At 37.9% G+C, this 22,843-nt stretch overlaps 2 protein-coding genes and 1 pseudogene across 4 annotated transcripts in view; 1 reads left to right on the top strand and 2 right to left on the bottom strand.

Moving 5' to 3' along the window:
* The window catches only part of CAMK2G (calcium/calmodulin dependent protein kinase II gamma), a 1,229,125-nt gene that overhangs the window by 523,772 nt on the left and 682,510 nt on the right, over positions 1 to 22,843 (bottom strand). The window lies entirely within an intron of this gene.
* Positions 1 to 22,843, top strand: part of ADK (adenosine kinase) — a 711,694-nt gene that overhangs the window by 332,645 nt on the left and 356,206 nt on the right. The window lies entirely within an intron of this gene.
* Positions 7,068 to 7,328, bottom strand: LOC126962480 (mitochondrial import inner membrane translocase subunit Tim9-like; annotated as a pseudogene).

Raw genomic sequence — 22,843 nt, 5'->3', positions numbered from 1 at the left:
AAAGGGTTAGGTCCAAAGGATATTGCAGGGGCACTGACATTATCTGACTCATGCCTTGTGAATTTTCAGTGCCTTTCCTGGGTTATCAAAGTGAATAGCTTTAATCAAATCATCTCTATAATGACATTTCTAAGTAAATTAAATTTTCTATACTTACACTCCTCTACTTTTTATTACTACAGCTGGCTTCATTAGCTTTTTGTATATTAATCTGTGTTGTCTTACTATTAGCTAGAAGAGCTTACTAACTGTGAACTTGAAGATATTATTGTGTATTCCCTCTTCAGATGATTTTTTTTTTTTTTGAGTCGGAGTCTTGTAGCCCAGGCTGGAGTGCAATGATGCAATCTCTGCTCACCACAGCCTCCGCCTCCCGGGTTCAAGTGATTGTCATGCCTCAGCCTCCCGAGTAGCTGGGATTATAGGTGCCTGCCACCGCGCTGGGCTGTAAATGTATTTAAGAATCTTAAATGGGCAATGATTGCACCACTACACTCCAGTCTGGGTGACAGAGCGAGACCCTAGCTTCAAGGGGTCCTCCTGCCTCAGCTTCCTAAAGTGCTGGGATTACAGGCATGAGCCACTGCCCCTGGCCTAAATTCCTTTTCTAGCTTTTATACAGAATTTCTAGGATAACAACAGCAACAACAACAATGAAAACTTAAATGATAAAAATGAATATGTAATAGCAAGTAAGCCATGTAAAATATTTTCAATATTCTTAGCCATTAGAGAAGTGCAAATTAAAACTACAAGATACCGCTGCATACATATGTGGATAGCGAAAGTAAAAAATGGTGAGAATACAGAATGAATGGATTTCTCATCTGTTGCTGATAAGAAAATGACACAGCCACTCTGGAAAACAGTTTGGCATTTTTTATAAATTTAAAGATAAATATTCCATATGACTCAGCAATCATATTCCTGAGTATTTAACATAGAGAAATGGAAATTTATGTATATGTAAAAACTTGCTACACAAATATTTATATCAACTTAATTTGCAATTGCCTCAAACTGGAAACAATCCAGATAACCTTCAACAGGTGAATAAACAAACTGTGAGGGATCTATCCAATGGAATGCTAAGCTTTGTAAAGGAATAAATTACTGGTACAGTCAGCAGTTTCCATAGATCTTAAGGGCATCACACTAAGTAAAAAAAAGCTAAACTCAAAATGTTACATACTGTATGATTCCAATTATATAGTATTACTTAAATAAAAAAAATTAGTTTTGGAAAATTGACCTGTTGTTTCAGGAGTTAGAGATAATGTGGGAGAAGGGGATAGGTATGACTGTAAGGGAGTTGCAGGAGAGGGCTTCTTTGTGTTGGTGGAAGAGTTCTGTGTCTTAATTGTGCTGGTGAGTACATGAATCTTTACAGCTGATAAGATTTTACAGAATAGTATACACACACTAAGAAGAATGCATGTAATGTCTACTTTGGGGAGTTTTTTTTTTAAATTTCTTTTAAGAGACAGTGTCTTGTTCCATTTCCCAGGCTGGAGTGCAGTGGCACAGTCATAGCTCACTGTAGACTCAAACACCTGGGCTCAAGGAATTCTCCTGCTTCAGCTTCCCAAGTAGCTAGGACTATAGATGCATGACACCATGCCTGACTAATTTTTTTATTTTTATTTTTTGTAGAGATGGGGGTCTGGCCATGTTGCCCAGGCTGGTCTCAATCTCCTGGCTTCAAGCAGTCCTTCTGCCTTGGCCTTCTGAAGTGCTAGGATTACAGGGGTGAGCCACTGCCCTGGCCTAAATTCCTTTTTTAGCCTCTTGACAGAATTTCTAGGATAACCAATATAAGTAAAGTAGATTTTATTTTCAAAATGATCCACTTTATACACTAAGTTAGAAGACAGTCTTGATTTCTTCAAAATTCTTTGCTATAAAGTGAAATGTTTGGTGATCATGTATCTTGTTGACATAAACATACAGATTCCTCTGCATATAACATTCTTTTCCTTCACTTTACCAATTTGTGCCCATTTCACATATCTCAACTTATATGTCCCTTTTTCATGGTCATCTTACCTCTGACATACCTCTTTCACCCACCAAATCTGTGTTTGGTGTCATTTCTATGATGGTCCCATACAAAGGTGGACTCATTTTACAGATGCAAAAAGTGTTGAAATAATGAACAAGTTAATGGCCCAATTGAAACTGTGGTGTTGGACATAAAACTTTAGAATCAATCCTAAATCTTAAGTGTGCAAATAAATTATTCAAAACATGAAATTACCCAACCTATTCTAGTGATATTTAACAGAGATATGTTTGTAACTGGTGGAAGAAGAGTCATTCCCTAGGTAAAGATCAATTGGTGTTCATTTTATTCACCTGAAGATAAATCACTTTCACAGATTTTGCAGACTTCTTTTCCTGAAAAAAAAAAATGAGTTATTAAAGTGGAGGTTTCTTTACTATATCAACACTGGCTTACTCTTTTCTTTATAATACTTCTATATTGAAAGAAGCCAGAGGCCAAAAGTAGTCTTGTCTGTGCTGCTCTTTATTTCATTGTTATTTTTAAACCAGATGATGAAATTCCCTTCCATTTTGAAGGGCCATTTTTCATGTACATAGGAGGGAATTTAAACTGTTTGAGTTAATATTAATGTATTCTGTTACTATAAATTGGTTTTAGTTTGATTTTAAAATAGCCTATTAATTTACATTTATTTAATTTTAGTATTCAACTCTGATTAGGGTAAGGAAAAGTGTGAAATTCCAGTTACAAATCTAAAGAACTGTGTTTATTGTTTCATTGTGTGTCTGCATTTAGTATTGTTTATATGAGAAAAAGTCAGTTGTTTCCTTACATTCCCATATAATTTTTGAGTAGTATGGCAATCTTGATTTATATACCTGATGACTTTTAATTTTTAAAATGTTGTCTAAACCAGGTTTCAGGTGATATATCTTGCTTCCTAACTTGACAACTCTGAATATTACTGTTCAAACTTGTAAGCAAGTAGAAATTAAAATGAAGCCATACATAGCATTTGCTTTGATTAAAAAGAATAGAAACCTAGATTGTTTTGGAAAATTCAGTGTATATTTCAGTGTGTGTATATTATGTGTTTATATATTGACAGATCTGGGCATCAGAATAGAGTCAAGAAATAACATAAATAGAAATTCAGTAAGAACACATGTGAAACTGGAAACCAGTGGAGGAAAACTGAGGAATTGCTGTTTGTGAGAGACTTGTTTTTCATTCAGTGTACTTTTTTTTTTTTTTTTTTTACTGTTTTAATTATCTATATAGCATGCTGCGTATTACCAACTTAATTTTGAAAGATTAAAATGGCTGGCAAATTTATTGCCCATTTGCAAGTACATTTATATCAGGAATAGTACAATATGTAGAATGTTATTGGAGCATTGGAACATTGACTCTGACATACTTTTTTAAAAACCTCATAAAATATGAAAATACTTCTTAATGATTTCAATATTAACTATTCATTAGACATCTATCATTATCCTTTATGTCAGAAACTTAGAGTGAAATTTTATTATTAGCTTGATTGAAGAACACTTGTTCTCATTTCATTGTGCTACAGTTACATTCAAAGTTAAAGTTATTTTTCTTCTCCTTAATAGTATACTATAACAAGTATATTCAAAGTGATGCTCTAGATTTGTTTCCTTCACATTTAGACTTGCATTTTTACAATGTTTATACTAAAGTTTCTTACACTTGCCATAGTATATCTGCGTGGTGGCTTACCCCTGTAATCCCAGCACTTAAGGAGGCCCAGGTGGGTGGATCACGAGGTTAGGAATTTGAGACCAGCCTGGCCAACATGGTGAAACCCCGTCTCTACTAAAAATAAAAAAAAAAAAAAAAAAAAAAAATTGGCGTGGTGGTGGGCACCTGTAATCCCAGCTATTCAGGAGGCTGAGACAGGACAATCGCTTGAACCCGGGAAGGCGGAGGTTGCAGAGAGCCGAGATTGTGCCACTCTACTCCAGCCTGGGCAACGAGAGCAAGACTTCGTCTCAAAAAAAAAAAAAAAAAAAAAAAAAAAAAAGGATTTTTGCAATCATTAACTTACTTCTTGCTGTTTTTGTTTTCTTTTGCTGTCCTTCTTAACTTCTTCAAAGATTTCTAATATGTTTATACCTCCTTAATCCTAAATCCACTGTATGTTGGCTCTCATGGTAGTTTTCTATTTCATGTACTTGCTTGTATAATACAAATCCCTGTTCTTGGTATTTTGTGTATTTATTTATTCGGCTGCCATTGTATTGAAAATTGTCTTGACAATTCATTTACGAACATCCTTAGTATAGCAATATGTAATTCAAACCCAGCATGCTCAAATTTGTACTATTATGGTTAATTATTGCTATGTGTGTATTTTCAAATTTTTAAAGACTTAGAGAATAGTAAAACATATACTTAGTACAAATGATATCACTTCTTGGCACCTTTCTGTGAGTCTTTCTTCCCATAAGGAAATTAAATTGTTCTTTGTTTTCATGCTACTTTAAAAAAAAAAAAGCTTTATTGAGATAAATCAAATTTAGAGCATTTTCATCACCTCAAAAAGAGCCCCATATACATTAGCTATCACCCACTCAATTCTACCTCCTTGACTGTTTTGGGTCCATTGCAATTCCAAGTGAATTTTAGAGTCAGTTTGTCAGTTTACACAATGAGTATAGCTTGGATTCTGATAGGGATTGCGTTGAATCTCTACATCCATAATGGGTAATATTGCCAATCTTAATAAAATTTTCCATGAATGTGGGACGTTTTTCCATTTATTTAGATCACCTTTAATTTGTTGCAACAATATTTTGTAGTTTTCAGAGTATAAATTTTACACTGTAAAGAAAACTTATTCCCAAATATTACTTTATTTTTGATGCTATTGTAAGTGGAATTCTTTTCTTAATTTTACGTTCAGATTATTCGTTGCAGATGGCTTAGAGATAAAATTGTGTGTGTTGTTGTTTTGTTTTTGAGACAGGCTCATGCTTCGTTGCCCAGGCTGAAGTGCAGTGGCACAAACATGGCTCACTGCAGCCACGACCTCCTGGGCTCACCTGATTTTCCTGCCTCAGCCTCCCAAGTAGCTGGGACCACCAGACATGTGCCACAATGCCTGGCTAATTTTTAATTTTTTTCTTAGAGACAGAGTCTTGCCATGTTGCCCAGGATGGTCTCAAACTCTTGGGCTCAAGCAATCCTCTGGCCTTAGTCTCCCAAAGTTTTAGGATTATAGGCATGAGCCACTGTGCCTGGCCCAGTTGTGTGTGTGTGTGTGTGTGTGTGTGTGTGTGTGTGTGTGTTAATATTGATCTTGTATCCTGCAGCCTTTCTGAACTTTTTTAGCTGTACTATTTTTTAGTAGGTTCTTTACGATTTTCTATGTACAAAACCATGTCATCTGTGAATATAGTTTTATTTCCTTCTTTCTTTCTAATTTGGAAGCGTTTAACTTTTTTTCCCTTTCTTTAATTGCTGTGACCAGTACTTGTAGTGTAACAGTGAACAGAAGTGACAAGAAGAGATGTCCCTAGTCTTGTTTCGCATAGAGGGGGAAAATATCTAATCATTCACTGTTAAGTTTGATGTTTCTCTGCAGTTTTCTTAGATGCCCTTTATCAGATTGAGGAAGTTACCTTCTATTTCTAGTTTTTTTAGTGTTTTTATCTTGAAACAGTACAGTTGACCCTTGCACAATATGGGGATTGTGGGTGCTGACCCACTGCATAGTCTAAAATCCATGTATAACTTTTGAGTCTCCCAAAACTTGTCAACTAATAGCCTACTGTTAACCAGAAGCCTTACCAGTAACATAAAGTCAATTACCACATATTTTATATATGTATCATATAAAGAATACATTATTAAGAAAATCATGAGAAAATATATGTACTCTTTATTAAGTGGAAATATTTAATGATAAAAGTCATCATTGTCTTCATGTTGGGTAGGCTGAGGAGGCAGAGGAGGAGATGGTTTTGCTGTCTCAATGGTGGCAGAGGTGGAAGAAAATACTTGTGTAAGTGGATTTGTGAAGTTCAAACCAGTGTTGTTCAAGAGTCAATTGTAGTGGATTTTGCCAAATGCTTTTGGTTTGCTTGTTTTTTGAGATGGAGTTTTGCTCTTGTTGCCCAGGTTAGAGTGCAATGGCATGATCTTGGCTCACTGCAACTTCTGCCTCCCAGATTCAAGCAATTCTCCTGCCTCAGCCTCCCGAATAGCTGGGATTTCAGGTGTCCAGCACCACGCCTAACTAATTTTTGTATTTTTAGTAGAGACAGGGTTTCACCATGTTGGCCAGGCTGGTCTCGAACTCCTTACCTCTTGTGATCCACCCGAACTCCTGACCTCTTGTGATCCACCTGCCTCAGCCTCCCAAAGTGTGAGATTACAGGTGTGGGCCACCATGCCTGGCTGCCAGATGCTTTTTCTATGTCTGTTGAGATGATCATGTAATTTTGTTTTCTATTCTATTGATATGATGCATTGAATTAATTGATTTTTGGATCTTAAATCAACCTTGCATTCCTGAGACAAACTGCACTTGGTTATGTTATATATAATTTTTAAATGTTGCTGGATTTGTTTTGCTAGTATTTTGTTGAGGATTTTTGCATCATTCTCATGAGTATTGGTCTGTAGTTTTATTTTCTTGTGACTTTGTCTGATTTTAGAGTATCATAGTAATACTGGCCTCATAATATGAATTGGAAGATGTCTTCCCTCTTCTAATTTTTGGAAGAGTTTGTGGAGAATTGGTATTATTTTTTTTTAAAACAAGCAGCAATTGTTTATTTTTCTAATCAAGTGATCATGCTGCTGAATCTTAAGGCGTCAACAAATGTTGCATCTTATTTCATTGAACAATAAGACCTTCTATTCTGATTATTCCTGGTAAATAGGAATAATCACTGGTTTCTCCAGTGGTTTTCATTTGCCAAAAACTCATGACAGATGGCTTAACAAGGTGGCTACTGCTTTCTGGGGATTGTATCAGATGCATACTCATTTCCAGTGCAGCAGCTGTTGGCAATCTAGGACTTCTCTATCATGGTTGGCCAGTGAGTCCTGCTTTGGCTGCCAGAGCTTCATTCTGCTGAATATGATATTCCTGAAGTCTCATGGATATTCTTTTTGTCATTTAAAAATATTTCCATAAAGTGTTCTGAACAGCTGGTCTCTTCAGGTTTTACATCTCTTGTGCAGTCTTAACACAGTCCAAAAAGCAGATTTCTGTAAGTTTATTGTCAGTCCCAAGAAATTCCTTAAACTGTTTAATCTGATCAGGTTCTGGTATTTGTGCACCCATATTCTTTTGGTACATTTATTAGTCACCTTTTCTGATGCATGAGTTTCCTTTCTGTTCTGGTAAAGTAGTGTTCCAACCTTTGTTTGAATGTCTTCAGTGAGATGTGATTTCTTAAGCACAGGCTCTCACATCTGACATCAGTACAAGGCTGTAGGCCTACACTGCCAATCGAGTCTGAGGATGGAGGATCAGGATCAGGGCAAGTGTTGCAGCCGCTTTATCTAATTCTTCTTTAAACGTTCATTAGAATTCAACAGTGAAGCCATTCGGGGCTAGGTTTTTCTTTGTGGGTAGTTTCTTAATTACTAATTTAATCTCTTGTTATATAGGTCTGTTCAAGTTACCTATTTTTTCTTGAATTTTTTAGTCATTTGTGCCTTTCTAAGTATTTGTCTATTTCATCTAATAAATAATCTAATTTGTTTAATGGCTATTCTTTCTGACATTAATAAAACCACTTTGTCTTTCTTGTCGGTGTTGTTTGCATAATATGTCTTTTTTTTTTTTTTTCCAGATAGGGTCTTGCTTTGTTGCCCAGGCTAGAGTGCACTGGCAAGCAGAGGTTGCCACTCACTGGAACCTCTGATTCCCAGGCTTAAATGATCCTCCCACCTCAGTCTCTTGAGTAGCTGGGATTACAGGTGCATACCATCATGCTTGGCTAATTTTTAAATTTTTGCAGAGACAAGGTCTCATTATATTGTCCAGGGTGATCTTGAACTCTTGGCTCAAAGTGAAACCCCTGCCTTGGCCTCTCAAATTGTTGGGTTTACAGGTGCGAGCCACCACATCCACCCTGCATGATATATTTTTCCACCCTTGTACTTTCAATCTGTTAGTAATTTTGTATCTACAGTGTGTCCCCTGTTGACCCACATAATTGTCTTTTATGTATAATTATTAGAACTATTGATAAGAAAATGTGAAAGTATAGTCCCATTATCTTATTTGAGTGGAATCAGTAGACTATTTCACTATTTCATAAAATGTATTCTAGTTTGTATATTAGAATAGTTTGTTTTTTATGGCTTTTGAGAAAAACATTTGAATGAGCTTACATTTCATTGCATTTAAAATTTGTTTTTTTTTTTTTTTGGAGACATAGTCTCTCTCTGTTGCCCAGGCTGAAGTGCAATGGTGTGATCTTGGCTCACTGCAACTTCCACCTCCCAGGTTCAAACGATTCTTGTGCCTCAGCCCCTGGAGTAACTGGGACTACAGGTGCATGCCATGACCTAGCTAATTTTGTATTTTTAGTAGAGATGGGGTTTCGCCCTGTTGGCCAAGCTGATCTCGAACTCCTGACCTCAGGTGATCTACCTGATTTAGCCTCCCAAAGTGCTGGAAGTACAGTGCCTGTCCAAAATTTCTGTTTTTTAATGAATCCAAAGTTCATATATATATATTTTTCCCAATGCCATGGTACATATCATCACCAAAAAAAGTAGTGATTTTGCTTCAGTGAACACTGAATTTTAATATTATTGATAGAATGCCTATATCGATCAGGGTTTTACACTTATCATACAGTATACTTACAATGTATGTAGGCCTCATCCTTTGTAATTAATTAATTAGCTTGTAATTAATGTAAGCTAATCTAAATTTTCGTATTTTCAGTTTTAACAGTTGGACTGTTGAGTTACATTTCTTATATTTTGATTTTTTCTATAAAAATATTTTAAAACTGGAAAGAGAACAGTAGAATCAATTAAATGCAAGATTGAAAGGGTTTCATAATGTGAAAAAGCAATCTTGTTTTTGAAATGTTCAGTTTACAGTAAGGATCGAGCCCCTCTGCAGCTACCAATTTGGGAAATACCTGAGGTTTTTTCCCCTTGCACTTAAAGGCTGTTTTAGCCATGAAGCTGGCTAGTTAAGGACACAGACTTTAGAGTGCCACTACACTTCCATAACAGGAGTGAACTGAAGAAGAGAAGCTGTGGAGTCAGGAGCCTCACAAAGTAAAGACAACCAGTGAAGAGAAAAACCATTTTTTTTCAATACTTAAGATGGCCGAGCCTGTAATAGGAGGCCGAGGCAGGTGGATCATGAGGTCAGGAGATTGAGACCATCCTGGCTAACATGGTGAAACCCCACCTCTACTAAAAATACAAAAAATTAGCCGAGCGTGGTGGGCACCTGTAGTCCCAGCTGCTCGGGAGGCTGAGGCAGGAGCTTGCAGTGAGCTGAGATCATGCCACTGCACTCCAGCCTGGGTGACAGAGTGAGACTCTGTATCAAAAAAAAAAAAAAAAGAAAAAAAAAGATGGCTGAATAGGAAGAGCTCTGGTCTGCAGCTCCCTGCAAGACCAACACAGAAGGCGGGTGTTTTCTGCATTTCCAACTAAGATACCCAGTTCATCTCATTGGGACTAGTTAGGCAGTGGTTGCAGCCCACAGAGGGTGAGCAGAAGCAGGGTGGGGCATCACCTCACCTGGGAGGTGCAAGGAGTCGGGGGACCTCCCTCCCCCAGCTGAGGGCAGCCATGAGGGACTGTGCTATCCGACCCAGATACTATGCTTTTCCTATGGTTTTTGCAATCTGCAGATCAGGAGATTCCCTTGTGTACCTATACCACCAGGGCCTTGGGTTTCAAGCACAAAACTGGGCGGCTGTTTAGGCAGACACTGAGCTAGTTGCAGGAGTTTTTATTTCATACCCCAGTGGTGCCTGGAACCCCAGCGAGACTGTTAACTCCCCTGGAAAGGGGGCTGAAGCCAGGGAGCCAAGCTCAGAGGGTCCCACTCTCGCGGAGCCCAGCAAGCTAAGAACCACTGGCTTAACATTCTCACTGCCAGCACAGCAGTCTGAAATTGACCTGGGACCATTGGGCTTGGTAGGGGGAGGGGCATCTGCAATTACTGAGGCTTGAGTAGGTGGTTTTTCCCTGACAGTAGTAAGACAGCCGGGAGGTTTGAACCAGGTGGAATTCACCACAATGAAGCAAAGCGGCTGTGGCCAGACTCCCTCTCTAGATTCTTCCTCATTGGACAGGGCATTTCTGAAAGAAAGGCAGCAGACCTACTCAAGGACTTATGGATAAAACTCCCATCTCCCTGGGACAGAGCACCTGAGGGAAGAGGCGGCTGTGGGTGCAGCCTCAGAGGACATAAACTTTCCTGCCTGGTGGCTCTGAAGAGAACAACTAATACTGACAAGGAGGATTCTCCCAGCACAGTGCTTGAGCTCTGCTTAGGGACAGACTGCCTTCCCAAGTCAGGGACCCACTTGGGAAGACTCCTGTGCCGTCTCACTGGGAGAGAACTGCCAACAGGGGTCAACAGATACCTCAAACAGGAGAGCTCTGGCTGGCATCAGGCTGGTGGGGGACGAAGCTTCCAGAGGAAGGACCAGGCAGCAGTCTTTGCTGTTCTGCAGCCTCCATTGGTGATACCCAGGCAAACAGGGTCTGGAATGGACTTACAGCAAACTGCAGTAGACCTGCAGAAGAGAGACCTGACTGTTAGAAGAAAAACTAGCAAACAGAAAGCAACAACCTCAGCATCAACGAAAAGGACCCCCACACAAAAACCCCATTCAAAGGTCATCAGCCTCAGAGATCAAAGGTAGATAAATCCATGATGATGAGGAAAAACCAGCACAAAAACGCTGAAAATTCCAAAAACCAGAATGCCTCTTTGCCTCCAAATAATTGCAGCTCCTCTCCAGCAAGGGCACAAAACTGGACGGAGAATGGCATTGATGAATTGACAGAAGTAGGCTTTGGAAGGTGGGTAATAACAAACTCCTCTGAGCTGAAGAAGCATGTTCTAACCCAGTTCAAGGAAGCTAAGAACCTTGATAGAAGGTTATAGGAACTACTAAGTAGAATAATCAGTTTAGAGAGGAACATAAATGACCTGATGGAGCTGAAAAACACAGCACGAGCACTTCATGAAGCATACACAAGTATCAATAGCCAAACTGATCGAGCAGAAGAAAGGATATCAGAGATTGAATATCAACTTACTGAAATAAGGAGTGAAGATCAGAGAAAAAAATGAAATGGAACGAACAAAAACTCCAAGAAATATGGGACTATGTGAAAAGACCAAACCTATGGTTGATTGGTGTACCTGAAAGTGAAAGGGAGAACAGAACCAAGTTGAAAAACACACTTCAGGATATTATCCAGGAGAACTTCCCCAACCTAACAAGACAGGCCAACACTGAAATTCGGGAAATATGGAGAACACCACTAAGATACTCCTCAAGAAGAGCAACCCCAAGACACCTAATTGTCAGATTCTCCAAGGTTGAAATGAAGGGCAGCCATAGAGAAAGGTCAGGTTACCTACAAAAGGAAACCCATCAGACCAATTGCAGATCTCTCTGCAGAAACCCTACAAGCCAGAAGAGAGTGGGGGCCATTATTCAACATTCTTAAAGAATTTTCAACCCAGAATTTCATATCCAGCCAAACTAAGCTTCATAAACTAAGGAGAAATAAAATCCTTTTCAGAGAAGGAAATGCTGAGGGATTTTGTCACCACCAGGCCTGCTTTACAAGAGCTCCTGAAGGAAGCACTAAATGTGGAAAGGAAAAGTGGTACTAGCCACTGCACAAACACACCAAAATATAAAGACCAATGACATTATGAAGAAACTGCTTCAACTAATGTGTAAAATAACCTGCTAACATCATGATGACAGGATCAAATTCATATATAATAATATTAACCTTAACTGTACATGGCCTAAATGCCCCAACTAAAAGACACAGACTGGCAAATTGGATAAAGAGTCAAGATCCATTGGTGTGCTGTATTCAGGAGACCCATCTCACTTGCAAAGACACACATAGGTTCAAAATAAAGGGATGGAAGAATGTTTACCAAGCAAATGGAAAGCAAAAAAAAAAAAAAAAAAAAAAAAAAAAGCAGGGGTTGCAATCCTAGTCTCTGATAAAACAGACTTTAAACTAACAAAGATCAAAAAAGACAAGGGTATTACTTAATGGTAAAGGGATCAATGCAACAAGAAGAGCTAACTATCATAAATATATATGTGCACCCAATACAGGAGTACCCAGATTCATAAAACAAGTTCTTAGAGACCTGCAAAGAAACTTAGACTTCCACACAATAATAGTGGGAGACTTTAACACCCCACTGTCAATATTAGATCAATGAGACAGAAAATTAACAAGGTTATTCAGGATTTGAACTCAGTTCTGGACCAAGTGGACCTAATAGACATGGGGTTGCTACAGAACTGTCTACCCCAAATCAACAGAATATACATTCTTCTCAGCACCACATAGCACTTACTCTCAAATCGGCCACATAATTCAAAGTAAAACACTCCTCAACAAATGCAAAAGAATGGAAATTGTAACAGTCTTCAGACCACAGTGCAATCAAATTAGAACTTAGGATTAAGAAACTCACTCAGAACCACGCAACTACATGGAAATTGAACAACCTGTTCCTGAATAAATATTGGGTAAATAATGAAATTAAGGCAGAAATGAAGAAGTTATTTGAAACCAATGAGAACAAAGAGAAAACGTACCAGGATCTAGGACACACAAAAAGCAGTGTCAAGAGGGAAATTTATAGCACTAATGCCCACTTCAGACAGCTGGAAAGATCTGAAATCGACACCCCAACATCACAATTAAAAGAACTGGAGAAGCAATAGCACACAAATTCAAAAGCTAGCAGAAGACAAGAAATAACTAAGATCACAGCAGAACTGAAGGAGGTAGAGACATGAAAAACCCTTGAAAAAAATCAGTGAATCCAGCAGGTGGTTTTTTGAAAAGATTAACCAAATAGATAGACTGCTAGCTAGACTATTAAAGAAGAAAAGAGAGAAGAATCAAATAGACACAATAAAAAATTATAAAGTGGATATCACCACTATTTTCAGAGAAATACAAACTACCAACAGAGAATACTATAAACACCTCTATACAAATGAACTAGAAAATCTAGAAGAAATTGGTACATTCCTGGACACCTACACCCTCCCAAGACTAATCCAGGAAGAAGTCGAATCCCTGAATAGACCAATAACAAGTTCTGAAGTTGAGGCAGTAATTAATAGTCTACCAACCAAAAAAAGCCCAGGACCATACAGATTCACAGCTGAATTCCACCAGAGGTTCAAAGAGGAGCTGGTACCATTCCTTCTGAAACTATTCCAAACAATTGAAAAAGAGGGATTCCTCCCTACCTCATTTTATGAAGCCAGCATCATCCTGATTCCAAAACTTGACAGAGACACAACAAAAAAAGAAAATTTCAGGCCAATATCCCTGATGAACATCCGTGTGAAAATCCTCAATAAAATACTAGCAAACAAATCCAGCGGCACATCAAAAAGCTTATCCACCACAATCAAGTCGGCTTGGGATGCAAGGCTGGTTCAACCTAAGCAAATCAATAAATGTAATCTATCACATAAACAGAACAAATGACAGAAACCATATGATTATCTCAATAGATACAGAGAAGTCCTTTGATAAAATTAAACATCCCTTCATACTAAAAACTCTCAAAAACTAGGTATTGATGGATCATATCTCAAAATATAAGAGCTATTTATGACTAACCCATAGCCAATATCATACTGAACAGGCAAAAGCTGGAAGCATTCCCTTTGAAAACCAGCACAAGACAAGGATGCCCTCTCTCACCACTCCTATTCAACATGGTATTGGAAGTTCTGACTACAGCAATCTGGCAAGATAAAGAAATAAAGGGTATTTAAATAGGAATAGAGGAAGTCAGATTGTCTCTGTTTGCAGATGACATGATTGTGTATTTAGAAAACTCCATTGTCTCAGCCCAAAGCCTCCTTAAGCTGATAAGCAGCTTCAGCAGTCTCAGGATACAAAATCAATGTGCAAAAATCACAAGCATTTCTGTACATCAATAATAGACAAGCAGAGAGCCAAATCATGAGTGAACTCCCATTCACAATTGCTACAGGAGAATAAAATACCTAGGAATACAACTTATAAGGGACATGAAGTACCTCTTCAAGGAGAACCACAAGCCATTGCCCAAGGAAGTAAGACAGGACACAAACAAATGGAAAAAAATTCAATGTTCATGGATAGGAAAAATCAATATTGTGAAAATGGCCATATTGCCCAAAGTAATGTATAGATCCAATGCTATTCCCCTCAAGCTTCTGTTGACTTTCTTCACAGAGTTAAAAACAAAACAAACAAACAAAAAAAACAAAAACACCAACAACTTTAAATTTCATATGGAACCAGAAAGGAGCCTGTATAGCTAAGACAATCCTAAGCAAAAAGGGCAAAGCTAGAGGCATCATGTTACCTGACTTCAAACTGTACTACAAAGCAGCGCGGTACTGGTACCAAAACAGATGTATAGACCAATGAAACAGAACAGAGGCCTCAGAAATAACACCACACATCTACAACCCTCTGATCTTTGACAAACCTGACAAAAACAAGCAATGGGGAAAGGATTCCCTATTTAATAAATGGTGTTGGGAAAACTGGCTAGCCATATGAAGAAAACTGAAACTGGATCACTGCCTTACACATTATACAAAAAGTAACCAAGATGGATTAAGGACTTAAATGTAAAACCTAAAACCATAAAAACCCTAGAAAAAAACCCGGGCAATACCATTCAGGACATAGCCATGGGCAAAGACTTCATGACTGAAACACCCAATGCAATTGCAACAAAAGCCAAAATTGACAAATGGGATCTAATTAAACTAAAGAGCTTCTGCACAGCGAAAGAAACTATCATTAGAGTGAGCAGGCAGCATACAGAATGGGAGAAAATTTTTGCAATCTATCCGTCTGACAAAGGTCTAATATCCAGAATCTATAGGAACTTAAACAAATTTACAAGAAAATAACAACCCCATCAAAAAGTGGGTGCAGGATATGGATGGACACTTCTCAAAAGAAGACATGCAACCAACAAACATGAAAAATTGCTCATCATCATTGGTCATTAGAGAAATGCAAATCAAAACCACAATGAGATACCATCTCATGCCAGTTAGAATGGTGATCATTAAAAAGTCAAGAAACAACGGTTGCTGGTGAGGTTGTGGAGATATAGGAATGCTTTTACACTGTTGGTGGGAGTGTAATTACTTCAACCATTGTAGAAGACAGTGTGGCAGTTCCTCAAGGATCTAGAACCAGACATACCATTTGACCCAGCAATCCCATTACTGGGTATGTACCCAAGAGATTACAAATCATTCTGCTAGAAAGACACATGCACACATATGTTTATTGTAGCACTGTTTACAATAGCAAAAGCTTAGGACCAACCTGATGCCCATCAATGATAGACTGGATAGAGAAAATCTTGCACATAGACACCATGGAATACTATGCAGCCATAAAAAATGATGAGGTCATGTCCTTTGCAGGGACATGATGAAGCTGGAAACCATCATTTTTAGCAAAGTAACATAGGAACAGAAAACTAAACACCCATTGTTCTCACTCATAAGTGGGAGTTGAACAATGAGAACACATGGACACAGGGAGGGGAGCATAACATACCTTGGCCAGTTGGTGGGTAGGGGGCAAGGGGAGGGAGAGGATTAGGACAAATACCTATTGCATGCAGGGCTTAAAACTTAGATGATGGGTTGATACGTGCACCAAACCACCATGGCCCATGTATACCAATGTAACAAACCTGCACGTTCTGCACATGTATCCCAGAACTTAAAGTTTAAAAAAAAAAGCAGGGCGCGGTGGCTCACGCCTGTAATCTCAGCACTTTGGGAGGCCGAGGCAGGTGGATCATGAGGTCAGGAGATTGAGACCGTCCTGGCTAACATGGTGAAACCCCCGTTTCTACTAAAAATACAAAAAATTAGCCAGGCGTGGTGGCAGGCACCTGTAGTCCCAGCTACTCCGGAGTCTGAGGCAGTAGAATGGCGTGAACCCAGGAGGTGGAGCTTGCGGTCAGCTGAGATTGCGCCACTGTGCTCCAGCCGGGGTGACAGAGCAAGACTCTGTTTCAAAGAAAAAAAAGAAACAAAAAAGTTCAGTTCAGATTTTGCATATAGAGTTTCTTGAGAATTTAAATAATCCTTTCTGAATTACAGAAAGTCATAGATTGGAAGTATAGCTTTAAAATGCTCTAAATCACTCTGAATTAAGAAAAAGCATCAGTTTAAAACTGCCTTTAAAAATAAGTATTCAACAAATTGGTATACGAATTGTAACACAAGCAACGAAATCACTGACTTTGATTAGTCTCTCTACTGATTACTACTGTTGAATGGAAGATGTGTGTAAGAATCGGAGAAGGTGAACTCATTGTCTTGAGCATGTGGAATAAGTTCTTGTCTGAGGTCAGATAGCAATTTTTATCTTATTTTCAGTGTAGTAGATCCTATGCTGCCCTGATAAGAATCACCTGCACAGCCTCAATGACTCACAGAAGTATTCCAGTAACTCTTTGCATTTTTTCATAGAAAAATTGTGTCTCTGTTATCCCTACACAATTCCTTCATAAACAGTAGAAACTTCCCCCATGAAACCTTTCCTTTAACCTTAACATTCTTTGATAATTATTCATGAAGTCCTTAAATAATTGTTAAAACAAGTATTGGTTTTGAATACATATCAGCTTTGGAATACTGCTTAAGGTAACCATGATAAACTCCAACTCCTTTATGGTTATTTAGAGGAATACATCTATTTGTTATAGTCTTAAGGAAAACTTTGTCAACATATTAGATGATAGAAACAGTCATAACAAGTGACCACCAGGTTTGGTGGAAACTCATGATGTGGAGGGTCTACTCCATGTTCTGCCAACCAAGCAACTAAGTCATTTTGGGCAAATGATTCAGCTTACTTGATCTGTTATATGATTCTTAAGGTCTATTATAGCTCCAATATTTCATGGCATCACTCCACTTTAATCTATTATCTATCTTAAAAAAGTTAAACAGAAAGATCAATTAGCACTTAAATTAAATTTGAGTTGCTGGATATTTTATTTTTTTCTCACTGACACTCACTGCTTCCACTCTTTGGGATAATGATTACTGGAGCTGTATGCATTTATAATACATTAAGCAGAGTGTGGTATATCACTAAAACTTCATTACAAGTATTCATTCCATATATTTGTCTGTACTGGGGTCAGTATTTTTTTCCTTCTTTTTAAAGACAGGGTCTTGCTCTGTCTTCTCCTGTCTTGGTCTCCCAATGTGCTAGAATTACGGGCATGAGACACTGCACCTGCTCTTTTCTGATTTTATATGTCTATCTGAAGAGTTTATTATTTGGCCAAACTCACATGGCAAGATACGTATCATGAAGTGTTTTTCTGCTAATATTCTTGTAAGATAAACCAACTATTAGTAAAAGCACTTGCTTCCTAATCAAGATTACTTGGAATTGTTAACAGAATATGTATGTGTGTATAAGTTAAGTTAACTTTTTAAAAACTTCTCTGCTGCCTGGAGGAATAATGGAATGACCCAAAGGGATAGAAGCAAAATATTTCAGATAGTACATAAAGTATATACTTAACTTTGTGCAATGAAGAACTAATGATATAATGTGTATGGAGTAATATTTAACTTTATTTTGTTGTAAGCCCTTTTGGGGTAGTGTTTGTTCCACATGGCTTTTATCTTCTTTAATACTTAGCATCTGCTAGAAATGTAGTCTGTGGGATAATATGAGTTGAGGAAGATTTACAGATAGCATTTTCCGAGACTGAACAGAAAAGCATATTGTCATTTGGAAAAATTTTAAAAGTGTTTAACTTTCTTATTAAGATATTTAGCCCTTTTCATTCAGGACCATTTGCTTTTATTTTCCTGTTGTTATTTATTTCTATTATCTTGTCTACAGTTGAAATTTGGACAATTGGTCTGTATCTTTTCTAATTTTCATTATATTTAAAAACTCAGGTTTCCTCTTAAGTGTTTGTTGGTAAACATTAGGTGCTATTTTAAAGTTTTCAATTCTCAGGCATAGTGCTACTTATCTATGTTATTTATACAAGCAAATGAGCATATTTACCAATCAATCCATGGTAAGAAACACAAGTTGCTACCAAGGATACCTCTGTGTGTGTGTATGTGTGTGTATGTGTCTGAAATATTTCACTGAAGAATTCATATTGTTAATACCTCCACTGCACCTTGATATTCTGTTAGCTTTTTAAATGATGATTGTGACCAATTACAGCTCATATCTTCCACTAGTGGATCACACTCTGCAGCATTAAAATCACTGTGAAATAGATTAATTAGAATAAATGAAGGGTTATTTTTAAATTCTGTTTGTACAGTAGATATTATTGGATTATTTTATAAAATACCCATTTTATAAATTGGATGGTATATTATAAATGGATAGTAGGATTTTTCCTTTCTTCGTTTTGTACCAAGAGAATCAAAAACACTCCTGTTCAGTACATCTCTAGCAAGTCTATTCCAACAGCCAATGTCTCAAATAATTAATTTTTCTGTACATTAGTCACCCTTACATCTAAACGTTACAGTGCTTCAGTATAACTTCTATGTATACATTATTAATCCCATTTACAAATGGGAACCAGAGTGTTGGGAGACAGCTCATGGATTTCTCATGTTCCTGCACAGTCTGAGTCTTCTAAGGAAAGGCATTTACAGTGCCAATTGTATAAGGAGAAATTTCAAGACAGTAAAACTACTGACATGTCCCTCCCTGCAGACATCCAAGGATAATAAAAATAAAATAACTTCTCTTCCCCTTCCCAGAGGAGATTTGCTAATATTTGAGTGTAATGAGCAATCTTTCTGGGGCAGAGCAGAGTAGCAAACCAATGTAAGATCAGAGTTCCTTAATTTAGGGGTTACTCTCCTGTGATGCTCTCTACTGTATGCACTAGTAACATTCATCCCTTACTGCATTGCCTCATGGAGATTGGAGCTCAGGGAACTGGCCTAAATATATTGTTCTAGCTGCTGCTTTTGCTACGAGTAATACATTGTCTTTGTTTCTGATCCACAGTTCTTGTGTCCTTATGTCATTGTGTGTCCGTGCGTATGTGTATGCAGAGGGAAAGCAGCAGATTGAAAAACAGTTAAATATCAGACCTTCGTGGGGTGGTGGTGGTGGTGGTGGTGGTGGTCTTGAGATGGAGTTTTGCTTTGTTACCCAGTCTGGTGTGCAGTGGCACGATCAAGGCTCATTTGAGCCTTCGAACTTTCAAACTCCATGGGCTCAGGTGATCCTCCCAGCTGGGACTGAAGGCACATCCCACCATACCCAGTGATTTTTTTTTTTTTTTCTTTTCTAAGGGACAGGGTTTTACATGTTGCCGAGGCTGGTCTCAAGCTCTTGGGCTCAAGCAGTCCACCCACTTCGGCCTCCCGAAGTGCTGGGGTTACGGGCATAAGTCACCATGCCTAGCCCTTTGTGGTTTGTTAACTTAACTCTGGCTCATACAATTTAACCGTAGGTCTGTTTGTAAACCTAAAGCCCTTTCTATGCTTCCTTCCTTACATAGACAGATAAAATATAAGTAGAAAATATGGTGCTAATGACTAGTATTTGGTATAAGTAGATAAATGTTTTATGTCACATTTGCATGTGCCTATAATCTGTGATCAATGAGCAGTCTGAATATTTTTCCCTCAATCCTCATATGTTAAACTAAAAAAAAGTGATAGATTGAGGCTGGGATATCTAGTGGCGAAATTATATTTATATGAACAGAGTTTGTGTGTGTGTGTGTGTGTGTGTATATATATATATATATATATATATTTCAGAATATATTGAAAAATAAAAGTGTAATGACCTTGATAAAAATGAGGTATTGACTTAAAAACTCCATTTAATAATGCCCACAGGAAAGAAATGCTTCTAGAATTTTTTAATTAATAATTTTTCTCAGTACTTTCGATTGTCATGCAAACTAAAGAAATGGACTTAGTGAACAATTTAGTCACAATAATAAAATTTCAAAAATTCTAAATTTATCTCATAATTGCAACAGATGCAAAATTATTTCATATCTTTATACTTGTTATGAAATTACCTCATATCCAAAAATATTTATGTCAAGTGACAGGCTTTTTGCTGTATTTTTGATATTATTAACCTTGTGTTTTGTAAGTTAACCTTGTGGAACTTTTAAGGGAAATGCATTAACTTAGCATTAATATAGACTTCTAAAATTCACTGTGATGTAGAACAGTTGATTTAATATTATCTGTGTCTAATACAAAGTAACTGTGGTCCACTTATTTATTTCAAAGTTTATTCTCAAAGGTACCTACTAGATTGTGTGTGAAGAAGTTTGTGACCAAAGTAATATAGCTGATTCTGTTTTGAAAATCTAGAATAAAGTTTATGTAAAAGCATATGGATTATTTCTTTATGAATACAGTTTTATACTAGAAACTCCTCCATACCCACATAAGTAGATATATTCTCATAGTGATGTAGAAAGCTGACAAAACTTTTCGTCCTCAGAGCTAGGAATTCTTGTGTTTGGCCACAAGGGAAAGACAAAGGTATTAGAGTTTTAAATAAGCTATCATGGCTCTGAAATTGAGGCAATAATTAATAGCCTACCAACCAAAAAAAGTCCAGGACCAGATGGATTCACAGCTGAATTCTACCAGAGGTACAAGGAGGAGCTGGTACCATTCCTTCTGAAACTATTCCAATCAATAGAAAAAGAGGGAATCCTCCCTAACTCATTTTATGAGGCCAACATCATCCCGATACCAAAGCCTGGCAGAGACACAACAAAAAAAGAGAATTTTAGACCAATATCCCTGATGAACATCGATGCAAAAATCCTCAATAAAATACTGGCAAACCGGATCCAGCAGCACATCAAAAAGCTTATCCACCATGATCAAGTGGGCTTCATCCCTGGGATGCAAGGCTGGTTCAACATTCGCAAATCGATAAACGTAATCCAGCATATAAACAGAACCAAAGAAAAAAACACATGATTATCTCAATAAATGCAGAAAAGGCCTTTGACAAAATTCAACAGCCCTTCATGCTAAAAATGCTCAATAAGTTTGGTATTGATGGAACATATCTCAAAATAATAAGAGCTATTTATGACAAACCTACAGCCAATATCATACTGAATGGGCAAAAACTGGAAAAATTCCCTTTGAAAACTGGCACAAGACAGGGATACCCTCTCTCACCACTCCTATTCAACATAGTGTTGGAAGTTCTGGCTAGGGCAATCAGGCAAGAGAAAGAAATAAAGGGTATTCAGTTAGGAAAAGAAGAAGTCAAATTGTCCCTGTTTACAGATGACATGATTGTATATTTAGAAAACCCCATCGTCTCAGCCCAAAATCTCCTTAAGCTGATAAGCAACTTCAGCAAAGACTCAGGATACAAAATTAATGTGCAAAAATCAAGCATTCTTATACACCAGTAACAGACAAACAGAGAGCCAAATCATGAATGAACTTCCATTCATAATTGCTTCAAAGAGAATAAAATACCTAGGAATCCAACTTACAAGGGATGTAAAGGACCTCTTCAAGGAGAACTACAAACCACTGCTCAGTGAAATAAAAGAGGACACAAACAAATGGAAGAACATACCATGCTCATGGATAGGAAGAATCAATATCATGAAAATTGCCATACTGCCCAAGGTAATTTACAGATTCAATGCCATCCCCATCAAGCTACCAATGAGTTTCTTCACAGAATTGGAAAAAGCTGCTTTAAAGTTCATATGGAACCAAAAAAAGAGCCTGCATTTCCAAGACAATCCTAAGTCAAAAGAACAAAGCTGGAGGCATCACACTACCTGACTTCAAACTATACTACAAGGCTACAGTAACCAAAACAGCATGATACTGGTACCAAAACAGAGATATAGATCGATGGAACAGAACAGAGTCCTCAGAAATAATACCACACATCTACAACCATCTGATCTTTGACAAACCTGAGAAAAACAAGAAATGGGGAAAGGATTCCCTATTTAATAAATGGTGCTGGGAAAAGTGGCTAGCCATAAGTAGAAAGCTGAAACTGGATCCTTTCCTTACTCCTTATACGAAAATTAATTCAAGATGGATTAGAGACTTAAATGTTAGACCTAAAACCATAAAAACCCTAGAAGAGGCCGGGTGCGGTGGCTCAAGCCTGTAATCCCAGCACTTTGGGAGGCCGAGGCGGGCGGATCACAAGGTCAGGAGATCGAGACCACAGTGAAACCCCGTCTCTACTAAAAATACAAAAAATTAGCCGGGCGTGGTGGCGGGCGCCTGTAGTCCTAGCTACTCAGGAGGCTGAGGCAGGAGAATGGCGTGAACCCAGGAGGCGGAGCTTGCAGTGAGCCAAGATCGCGCCACTGCACTCCAGCCTGGGCAACAGCGTGAGACTCCATCTCAAAAAAAAAAAAAAAAAAAAAAAAAACCCTAGAAGAAAACCTAGGTAATACCATTCAGGACATGGGCATGGGCAAGGACTTCATGTCTAAAACACCAAAAGCAACGGCAACAAAAGCCAAAATTGACAAATGGGATCTAATTAAAC

The sequence above is a fragment of the Macaca thibetana genome, chromosome 9 (assembly GCF_024542745.1).
Source record: "Macaca thibetana thibetana isolate TM-01 chromosome 9, ASM2454274v1, whole genome shotgun sequence".
In the NCBI taxonomy this organism is placed as follows: Eukaryota; Metazoa; Chordata; class Mammalia; order Primates; family Cercopithecidae; genus Macaca; species Macaca thibetana.
This window is presented reverse-complemented; position numbering and strand designations above follow the sequence as displayed.